Genomic DNA, 12,127 nt, shown 5'->3' with positions numbered 1-12,127 from the left:
AGACTGCGGAGCTTCGCTCGTCATGTCACACGAGAGAGAGCTTCATGTATTTGCTGAGTCTCTCCCAATCTGGCACCTTGGCGGCACTGTGAGAAGTTAATCTTTGTTGACGGTGTGTTGTGCACTCTTCTGTGGGCTGGCTGGTTGGGATCTCTTCTGGAAAGTCCAGTCTGTCTTCACATAGAGGCGGATAATTACCAAACACGCAGCCGACAGCAAAGGCACAAAAGCTGCATTGACTTCCTCACTGCTGGTCGCCTCCAGGGGATGGTCCCGCTCCCTGCTCACCCTGCTCACCCAGACCCTCTTCTCATCACTCCTGAGAGGCAGGACGACTTGTTCCATAACAAGATGCGAAACTGACTTCTTTCAGCTCCAGTGAACTGGACATAAACCCCGACTGACAACCTCCAGTGCCCAAAGAGAACAGAGAGAGGACGGGTGGGCCGGGAGCGAGGACAAGAGAGAGGTGGGGGCGGCACAGGGGGCACTAAATAAAGTTGTTATTCACTTTAATCGTACATTTTAGAGGAAAAAAACAAAGGATCTTCACTTTAAACTGATTACTCCAGTTCCAACGTTGGCATCTAAACAGTGAAATCTAGATCCTTTGAATTGCATCCGCAAATGTTTGCCAACTTTTTATCTCCCTGTTGTTCATAATGTATGATTTCTCCTCACGGCCGCCTTCCCCCCCTCTCAGCGCTCAATGTGTTACAGCAATGAAAGCGTAAAGTGCTGTTAATGTAATGGGCCATGGGTGATTGTTTCTGACAAGCAACAAAACACACCGTCCCTCCCCTCAAATTAGTCGCTCAGGAGGGGGTGGGGTGAGGGGGTCCCAAGAGACACATGGACACGACAGCATGCCAGCATATAGCATGAGCATCGGCGTGACTGTCATTTGTAGTGGCTTATTTTCTTACCTTTTAGCTGGTTCTGGGGATGAATTACCAACTGGATTATCTTTATTGTTAAAGAAAAATAAATTGTAAATAAACAAAAAAAAAGTTCTCTTTTCAGTTTGGTTTATGTTAACATGCCTTGATCTAAATCTATTAGTGGTTTTAACTCACTTAAGAGGGGAAAGCCAGTGGGTGAGCTTGTTACCCCCTTGAACCTAATCCAAGATTATCTCTCCCCCATTTGTTGAAATTATTTCAAACACTGAGAATTGATGAGTTACTCATTACAGTGTCTTCAGTCAAGGAAGTGAGTCGTATCTCTTTACTTATAACCAGAAATACATATTTTTAGATGGGCACACATTTAACCAATTGATTTATTCAGATTCTGATGATACATATGCATGATAGTCTCGTTACTTTGATTTAAAAGGAAAATAAATCAAATAAATAAACTAGGATTTCCATCGCATCAAATGCACATGCTTATAAAAAAAAACATATCAAACTCCTAAGGTGTGGACCTTTTCTGCTCATTTATTGTTTGTTTTCTACACTTTATGGGAAGTCACTGCAACAAATGTTGATTATTTCAACCCTCTTCAATATGCAGAATAAGAAACGTTGCTCTATGCTACCACTGGTGGTCAAAAAAGTGTAAAACAAGTCCATTAGACACCTAATGTCAACAATTCATTTGTACAGAAAAAAATAAATAAATAAATTTATTGACAGACTTTACGTCCATAAAAGCAAGACAAAACACAACATATAAACCTTAATAAAAAATAAATATATATATAAAATATAAAACATTTGTAAAAAAAAATAAAATAAATAAAAAATAAAAAAAGGTTTATGGATATACCATATATATATATATATATATAGATATAGATATAGATATATATAGATATATATAACCATAATATACATAAAATACATAATTCCCAAAAGAAATCAAAAAATACACAAACACTTCAACCAGTGCTTTCTCAGACTGGATGAGTAACGGGAACCACTCACTGTGCTAAAATTATGCTGTTACTAGAGCCATCCAGTCATTCTCTAAAATTGAACATTAACTTTCTTAAAAGTGCTTTAAAAGTCCAAACATCCACAGCTAAAAACATTTAAAAAAATTTTTTTTTGGGGGGGGGTTAATTTTTCACACCAAGACGGTAAATATTGATACAAATCCATGTATCATACTCTAGATGACTTTTATTTTGAAAAGACTGTGACATTCTATCTGAATGGGTTGTGTTTGGGGGATTTGGTTAATAAGTGACTCATGAGGAGTGGATCACTAATACCAGAGACATTAGCCTAAGTAAGTAGCTTTCACCATGTGTTAGTTTAATTTTAAGTGTAGAAATTCAATATGTTTTTTATTTCATTGTTTTGTAGGCACAACACTCATCTTCTGTAAAAAAAAAAAAAAAAAAAAAAAAGAGGAAGCTGCACAAAATGAAGTCATTTACATATTTCAAATCTTCTGGTTTTGATTGTACTGTAACTAAAGGAACTAGTCTCTTCAAAGGCACAGGTACCGCTCCATAAATGTGATTTCTAAACCTTAGGCATGGTGCTGCTGGGAAATATTTTTAAAAGTCATTCCAAGCATTTAAAATTTTATGCCTGCCTCAGATGCTTTAAATTTCATCCCTGGTTCAAATACATAAAATTATGGAGACAGAGTAACAAAGGTGTATACTTAAAACTGCTTTTTTGTAAAAGTGCAGGTGCTACTCTGTAGTCCCATGTTATCCAGCTATATTATTCAGATTGAGCTCAGGTTGAATAGGCAGTTAGCTAGTCAGTTAGCAAAGGGTTAGCTTTAAAGCAAAGTCCTGATTTGTGAACGAGTCGGTGGGAGGAGTGGTGGAGGGCCTGGCGTGCAGGAAAGCCTCTCCTGGGCCAGAAGAAAAGGATTTGGCCCAGATGCAGGCAGAGATGTTAACTTTGAGTGGCCCCTGTGGCTCAAGCTCAGCACCCCCTCCTTCTTACTTCCCAAGCCCCCAGGTTGCCTTTGCATGACATCATTCCCAAACTATGTCCCCCATACCCATGTGAATCTGAGCTGTCACAATCAGCAGCCGCCCCCCTTCCCCACCATTAAACTGTACTGCGCCGCAAACCCATACGTTTCTTTTTCTTCCTCTCTTCTTCTACCACCAATCTCCTCCCTTCTTCTTCTTTTTTAACCTCCAGAAAGGCATTGTTTGAGTCAGGGCTTGATCAAAAAACTGTTGCCCGCCAACCACAGGGCTTTCTGTAAATTCAATAAGGCCACCTTAAAGATTTTCCTAATTAATGGATGACATCTTTGGCTGGAGGAGAGGCGAGGCATTCTGCTCCAGCCCGCTCTTTGTTCGCCTCCTAATTAACTTTCCTAGGTCACTCAGGTCCCCGCAACCTGAGAGTGAAGAGCCCCCATTGAGGAGGGAGTTGTAAACTTACTTTTTTTGCCTCGGCACTTAAAAGGGGAAAGCAACTATAGGGAACAGAAAATATCCTATTTAAGTCCTTTGTGAGTGAACTGCTTGCACATGTTCCAATAAAGGAAGTCTTCTAAATAAGCTGCCATGTTGCTCTCCGCTCCCCCTCTTTTTTTCCCCTTATCCCACCTCTTTCACTCTCAGCTCCACAGAAAGGTTATGAATGATAGCTCTGGGTTGAGGGGGGGTAAAGGGCCAAAGGACAGCATCTGGGCATTGTGGAATTGTGAGCATCTGAAACTTTGAGGGAATTTGAGGATGGGAAAGCACTGAGCTGCTGGGTGGTGGGATGGGTGATTGAGAAAATGTAGTGAATATGAGAAAAAAATAAGTGCCTCTTTGCCCTCATCATTGTTTGGGTGTTTCTAAAGGACCCCCATGTCCCACAGCTGCTTTCATCACTTCTACCCTTTATTCTGCAAAAAAAAAGTCCAAAAAGAAAGACACTTCTAATAATTTACAATCTGTTACTAACACACCCAACACTTCACTGATGATTGTTTATTCATAATAAACTTTCTGTTTATTATGAGTAGATATCAGTCTGAAAATAAAGGTGCAGCTATGAGCACAGTCATAGTGATGTTATGGTGTAATTTTTAAAAAGTATACATATATCGTAATGAACAATAATATAATGTACTTACTGTCAACTCTTAATGCACCTTTCATCATATTTCACCTAATACATTGTTTTCAAGTGAGACTTTGTCAGTATTAAATAAACAGCAACTGTGTTTCACTCTTAAGCAATCACTAAGTGCTTTCACTCACTTATCTGGTGTGCAGCTGACCAGTAGCTTATGGAAGATCATTACAACTAATGTAATAAAACATCACAAAGCCACAGAGCTGTGAGAGTGGCTGTTAGAAAAAGTTACCCTGCCTCTTTTTAAGACGTGTAGGATGTTTTGTTTTGGGGGCTTTTGCTACAGTTCAAAACTTCAATTATAAACAGGGGAGAGTTTGTATAGAAAAAAATTGGTATGTTTTTAATATTTAAATATACAAAGCAGGTGAGGAGGAAATTGAGATTTTCCAAAGAGAGTGCTGAGATTTTTTCTCATTGACTCCCGGTTGATTTTAAATTCTTTTTAAAATTCTCATGCTTACATGTTGAGCGCTAATTCGACCAGCTGCACATATTTATCTCAACTTCTTGTTAGACACACTCCTGCTCGCAGATTGAGGACTGCAAGGGGGTCTAGTCTTCAATCTACCACTTCTATGGACTCCTTCAAAAAGTGTATGAAAACTTGTCTGTTTAGTCAGGCCCTCTTTTGAGTCTCTTTTGTTATTATTGCTTAAATATCTGTGTTTTTATTCTGTTTACAACATGCTATTAACTGTTTTTAATTTTCTATATTTTATTGTCATTATTCCAAGTTTGTATTTATTTTGTTGTACAACGACTAAATGACTTTATGTTTGTGAAAAAGCACTTTATGAATAAATACTTGCTTACTCAAATAGAATATGTAAAACACAACTACATATTGAAAATGTTTCTTCCAGAAAAGTAAAGAAAGAGAATGCAAGAACAACACACACACACAAATGTAATCATCTGTAATTACAAAATTAATAAATAGTAGTTCCGGTGCTTCCAGAAGCAGGATAAATATCTTGTGTCACATAAATTAGCTACAGCTGAAACCATTATAACCACAATTTCGAATCAGTTCATCAACGTATAAATTTATGTATGAAATTTATCAGCAACACATGAAAGATAGGAACATTACCAGTCACAAACATCTGGCTTGCACTTGTCCATGTTGGGAGCTTAATGCATGAAAACATTCCACCTGAAGTATTTTCATTTTCGATATACCGTAGGTGCACCACAAATATGCGTATGAGGTACAACATGCTCTAAAAAGAGTGTTTTTAACATAACCTGTACACATAGAATTTAGGGCTACTGTAATTGCTTTGCATACAGTTTACAACACTGGCACTACACATCATCATCACAGAGCTCATTCTTGATGGTATGACCCAAGTACTTAACTTTAGTCGCTGCATTTAAACGTTACAAAATAAGGGAAAATTTTGCTTCTGGTCCTCTATAGCTGAAGTGGTCATTATTGCATTCTTTCTAGGCTTGAATTCAATACTGCAAAATATAACTTGAGCAGAGTCTGAGCAGCTGCTGCAATTTGGCAGCATTCTGGAGACAAAACAACTAAATCGTCAGCATACAACAAATTATCACCCAGTATTGTGATTGTTTAAGATTTTAGAAAGATCATTCCGTATATAGGCTGAAGCAAACAGATGACAGTATCCTATCTTGTCAAACATTTATAATACTTTACATTTCGTATTCACTGGATGGTTTAAAAAAATTAAAAATGGGGAAAAGAGCCCCAAAACAAGTGAAGCTGTGTTAACTTTATGAGATCGTCAACTTTTATTGTCATGGACAGAACTCTACTAATACTAAGGGTTGCAGAAGTACTAATGAGTGTACACAGTGGAAAATACCTCTATTCATTTAAATCCTCCTTTAGGTAGATTATGTCTCCATACATACTTAAAGATCTAGTTCATTTATTTATAACTGCAGTTCTGTCATTTTTGGTGAGAATGGGAGAATAGACCCAGAGAAGACACATATTAAACAGCCTCAGGGTGGATTCAAACCCAGGCTTATGACATCTGGGCCACCTGCTCAACCGGGGGAGCTATATTGGTGCTCATAATGTTCTGACTTTCAGCCTTCAGTATTCAAAGTGGACCAAACAAAAAGAGCTGCATCCCTGAGATTACCATATTAAGGAGATCCCTCCTAAATGACATCATAGAGAGCCAAGAGCAGAAAGAAAATATCTGAAACCGCATTTAGAGCAGTCTGAAGGCTGAGCTTTAGCTCACTGAGATTACTTAAACTTATATTGACTGCATTATTTGAGACTTTGGCCAAGTTTAATTTGAGCAGCCACACACTGAAGACAGCTTCCACTGCAGTCACAGATGACATTATACGCCTGTTTGCACGCCTGAACTAAACTTTATGTTTGAGGGTGATGAAATACTCCTTCATGCTTATAATAAATATGAAATTTTGGACTGAAAATGCTGTGATGTACAAAAATATATATAATTTTCTCAAGAAGTTCTCCTAGGAGCTGCATCCCATATGCATGCACTGTACCCTGGTCTGACCATAGACAAAGTCACATGCCCTGATTCTATCAATGGGTCAGCAGTCCTCCTAGCGTCTGGGTGTCTGGATGTGTATTAAGACCCATGAGGTGAGTGTGAGGCTCATGATGACAGCTCCTGTGCTGCCCTGAGACCCTGAGGGTTACTGGCGGGTGGAAGCTGTGACCTCAGACCGTGATCACTGAACCTGACCTGTGGAGTCAGCAGGATAACATCAGGAGAAGCAGGGCTGCGAAGCAAGACTGACTGTTGAACAGACCTGGACAAACAGCAGAATGACCGTGAGAGTGACTCCAGGTGAACGGCAGCTGTGGAAGGGGTAGACGAAGACTATTCTGTGCTTAATCTGTGCGACAACCGCGACCAGTATTTTCACTGCTGCTGCCTCTTAAACAAAGTCATTTAGACACCGTGAGGGACTGAGAGTGGGAGAAAGTGTGTGTATATATATATTGAAAATCATTTTTTGCAAAGTGCATCTGATGCAGCAAACTGTTAAAGTCCCTCTCTACTCGAAAATGTGTCTTGCTCATTGGCATGTTTATTAGATTGATTGTTTCCTCAATTGTATGTTGAGAATTTCTGTTTTCAAATTCATTCGCTGAAAAATGGAAGTTTAGATGCTCTAGATAAACATGATTTTGTGACATCACAACTAGTCTAGAAGGCTTTCTTAGATGAATTATAAACTGTGTTATTTTTGATAAATTGCTAAGCACTCTGTTATTGAGTTAATCAATGAGTACGATATTATGTCTTGTTTTTACGACCTGTGATCATCAAGGTAGATTTTGGGCAGGTTCTCAAAACCTGTTGTGGTTTGATCAGTAGTTCTGATGCCAGTAGATCAAACCTTTGATGTCCCACTAATGTTAAAATAGTGAAAACTGAATATGTAGAAATCAAATAAACAATTTAAAGTTAAACTGATGGTTGACTTCGAAAATGAGGGTAAATGTGGTAGAAAGTGCCATTTTTTCATACGCATTTTACTTGTTTTTTGCAGCTACAAAGAGACAATCAAAGATTTAATTATTTTAAATGAGCATTAGACACAAATAAATGAAAGATAAAATCATTAACTAGGTGAAGTTTATTATTCAAAACGAACTTAAAGACAGACAAAGAGCCAGGCCTGTACAACTCACCCACCGATCTAATCAAGTCCAGTCACCTCTGCATGACTGAAACGTGTCCTTTCAGCTCTGGAAATCCGAACACTTTCACACACCACAGGCAGAATAATAAATGAACTGTAGATACACTGATCACATCGCGGGCTCCTCGGCTCTCACATGTTTGTCTTTGCAGTGTGAACAGACTAAGCCCCTCTACTCAGCTGTCATAATTTGTTAACGAGTCTTTTCAGGGAGGGAAAAAAGAAAAAGAGAAGACAGAAAAAGAAAAGAAAGCTCTTCACGAGTGACTGAAAGCAGAGGTCCATCCAGAGAGGGAACCCAGGGGCGACATCAGACCGATTTCAGACCAGCCCGTGATGGCATCTCTGTATATTTTAATATTAATGACCTCGGCCGCAAAGCCGCCTCTAAGCTTCCAACAGGTGCCCCCAGCCCCACTCGAGTCTGAAAAACTGGGATCATTCAACGTCTCGCTAACCACCGCCGGTCAATAAAGACTGCACATGAAGAGGACTCCAAGAGAAGGGAAAAAGACATAAAGAGTGGAAGGGGAGTTACGGAGTCAGTCATCTCTTGCAAATAAGTTTTTGAGTCACTTTCCCCAGCTGAAACACGGGTCGATATTTTTCCCCCCCTTGAGAAAGAGATTGACTTTTGTTTGGAGTTTGTGAGAAGTGGGAATCAGAAGCGGGACAATGGGACTCCCCACGGCGAGAGGCTGAGAGGAGCCATCTCAAATCAGTCAGCCAGGGGACTGACTAATCCGTCCATTGTACCTCCCCAGCCACCGGCCGCACATCAACACATTCGCCCCCCATTGTCCCCCACCCTCATGCAGCGGGATTTGCTCTCCCCAACAGCCAGTTTTGTCCACGGCAGTTCGAGCGGAAGTTTCTCACTGACAATTTGCCCCAAATAGATTTGTCAGAGCGTCCAACTGCACCGCACCGACTTGTGGGTTTCTGGGTTTGGGTCTTGGGTCTGTGTTTTTGGTGGTGGTGGTTGGGGTGGGGGTGGGGGGGGTGACATGGTGAGGCTTTGGCGTGTGTATGTGAATGCGTGTAAGTGCGCATGGGTTTGTCTGTACGCACGCACAGGTGTGCCAGCATCTCTTTTACACAGCAGCTAACGAGGTGGCGCTAATGTCTGCGGCGGCAGTGGAGGAATGCAGGGATAGGCCTGTGGAGTTTAAGGAGCAGGACTATAGTTTTACTGTACTCACAGACAGCGTGCTCCTAGATGAGCAAGCACGACAACAACACTGTGCTCCTGAAACATTAAACGCCCACTTTAATAACCACTTTGAAAGAACTGCTGACTCCAAACCTTCCGAGAGAAGCATGTTGCTGTACACACTGTACCCGATCAGCTGCTTACTCAGCCTCATAGCGTTAACATCCTTTAGATAGAGAATTAACGTTGCAACTGAGGGAACTGAATTTGTTTTCTCATTATAACTCACCTGCAGTTGCTTCAATATGTCCAATGTGATTCACCATTCGTGAGTCTTGAGTAATTTCGATTTAAGACTTGCCATCAAAACAATTTAGGAAGCCAAATGTGGTCCAATGTGCAATGGAAACCTGCGGGCCCCTTAAAATTTTGAAGAATCGCTCGGACAGGTAACCTGCATCTATTCAGTGACGCTTATTGAAGAACTGTCCGTGGTGCTGAAATCAGACTGATTATTTTCCACTTCTTTGGGATGTTAAATCATATTTTAGGTTATTGGGTATTAACAGTACCTGGGGAAGATCTTTCAACTGCCGTTTTCGGAAATGTGCCAAACAAACCTTTTTGCGTTCAACGAGTGGAATGTTTTCAGACAATCAGTGTCATCACCATAGCAGATGAAGTGATTCTTCACGGTCCAGACAACCAACCTCCTCGACTAAACACGATCAGTGTCTGTAGGCTATGAGATGACTGAAGATGATCTCCCTGGCCAGTTTTAAGAGATGCACGGCCGCTGGGGCCTTTGGTCGACTTGAATTCTCCCTATTATTTGCTTTCTGGAGCTTAGTGACTTCTCTCCAAAGCCAATTGGTTTACGCCTGGTCGGTTTGGGGGGCCTCCACAGTGATAGCAGTACATAAAAGATGGATAAACTCTAATGGATGGGCTCTATTTGATGATTCCCTAAAAAGCAAAACATTGGATGTTCTAAAATTTAAAAAAAAAATCAACAGGTGCACAATCCAAAAATATAAAACCCGCTTTCTATCTGATATGTGATGTTTTCGCAGGTGTTTTTTCTCATTGTTCGAAACTCATTCAGACATTGAGCACACACCGCGGTCTCCCTGCATTGTTCTGCGCTGACTTCTGTTGGACTCTCACTCTTTTCTCGTTGTTAAAGTCTATACTATAGTATGTCAAGTATCCGCATACTGATGCCGAGATCCCCCTCCCCAAAAAAACAGATACACAATCCACTGCCCCCTTTGTTGGCCACATTTCATTGACTGCTGGAGGAGAAGAGAGTCACTCATACAAAAAAAGTGAAAGAAGGCAGCCCCGGCAACCATGATGTTGGTTATATTTGTGTAAAGGCTATCAGTGAATGACGAGGATTAGGACGAGTTAAGGAGATTATGTCACACATTCACCATTCACCCAACCCAGCAGCCACCCACACACATGCGCACACACAGACACACACTCACACACATACACCACTTCACGTGCATTTAGAAATAAATGAAAACTGTTATCGATTACTGATTATGTCTTCGTTAAGGAAGGTTATTGGATCTTGTTTCTTTTGAAAGGTTAATAATTTAGGAAATGCAAAAATAAGCCAAAAATAAGACTGGGGGGGAAACTCGTATATTAAAATTCTACTGTAGGTTTTATAAGTGGCTTATTCAGAGAATAGTTAAAACACAATTTGCGTCTATAAACGTCCTACAGAGGGCCTCTCTATGAGTCCCCTCAGGAAAATCAAAGGAATATTAGAATGATTTCTCCTCAGGCTTGTTAGGCTCCAGCCGGAGCCGTTCAGCTAAAGGGCAGATTGAAAGACACGACAAAAGCTAATTGCAATTAACTACGCCTCTCCGCCTTACCCCTGTCCGCTTAAATCGACACTTTGTGAGTCCATATGGCCTTCAGTGTACCGTGGGAATGAACACAATTAAAACAGAATATGGATTTCTGGAGTTACCCGGCGAAAGCGCAACAAGCTGTCAAGGTCAGGGTGTCAGTGAGTGGGACAGCCAGCCGTGGTCACTACACCCAGTACAGAGAGAGAGAGAGAGAGAGAGAGAGAGAGAGAGATAGATAGATAGATAGATAGATAGATAGATAGATAGATAGATAGATAGATAGATAGATAGATAGATAGATAGATAGATAGATAGATAGATAGATAGGAAATGTATTATATACATCGTAAAAGTTATTATTATTATTATTATTATTATTATTATTATTATTATTATTATTATCATCATCATCATTGCCCATTTCTTTTGCTGTAACTAAAAAAGCTAAAGTGCAAGAGTGCAAATCGACCTAACATTTTTAAAAGATAATAGTAAAATCTTAAATGTGAAGGGTTCGTGAAGTTCAGCGGCAGGTTTGCATGAATCTTTAAAGAAAATCAAAGTAAACAGAATGAAAAGGAAATATATTTCAGTGTGTTTATAAATTCCATATGTATGACTTTTATATTTCACATTTTTCCTAAATTTGTATTTAAAGATGATTGTTAAATTAAAAATTGATGCTTAACTTTTACATTTAATAAAAGGTTCTTTTTAAAAAAACAAACAAACAAACAAACACATTAATTTCTAGTAGCCTTGTTTTTGTTAATAAGTTATATTACAAGGTCTCAAAGTGTGTGCATGGTGTATCTGCCCACCTACGAGCTCCAATAAGCCACTAACAAAGGAAAGATAATGCAGACTGTGGAGCAAAACTACACCAACGCCCCTCGAGAAAAGTGGGGAGAAATGGATATTTTACAACTTTTAACTGTATGAACATTTTCAATTTGTTATCTCTTTAACCTTTTTTATTTATTAAAGAAACAAATACTCAATAAAGTGTTTTAAAAATCAAAGTTCAGCTTTATGACAGTTGTCTTGACCGCTGCTACGTATGTGGTGGGGCCCAAGCACTTAATCTGGAGGACTGTACGAGGAACCAGACACAAATGTCTTTGTGCTAGTGTAGGAAATGAGGAGCGCTGACTGTTGAAGGTCTCAGCCCACCCGCACCCCCACCTCCCTGTATATGGTAATACACTCTTATTAGTGGTCAGCGTACCTCAGCATACCTCAGCATACCCGAAAATATTTACAGTAATCAGCCTCTTCTTAAAGCCATCTCCACGGTCCCAACAGTTTGGATCATTTTTACTTTTTTTATTTCATTTTATTTTATTTTTTTATTCTTTGGATAT

Source organism: Oreochromis niloticus, linkage group LG15 (assembly GCF_001858045.2).
Source record: "Oreochromis niloticus isolate F11D_XX linkage group LG15, O_niloticus_UMD_NMBU, whole genome shotgun sequence".
Classification (NCBI taxonomy): domain Eukaryota; kingdom Metazoa; phylum Chordata; class Actinopteri; order Cichliformes; family Cichlidae; genus Oreochromis; species Oreochromis niloticus.
Note: the sequence above shows the minus strand (reverse complement) of the source record.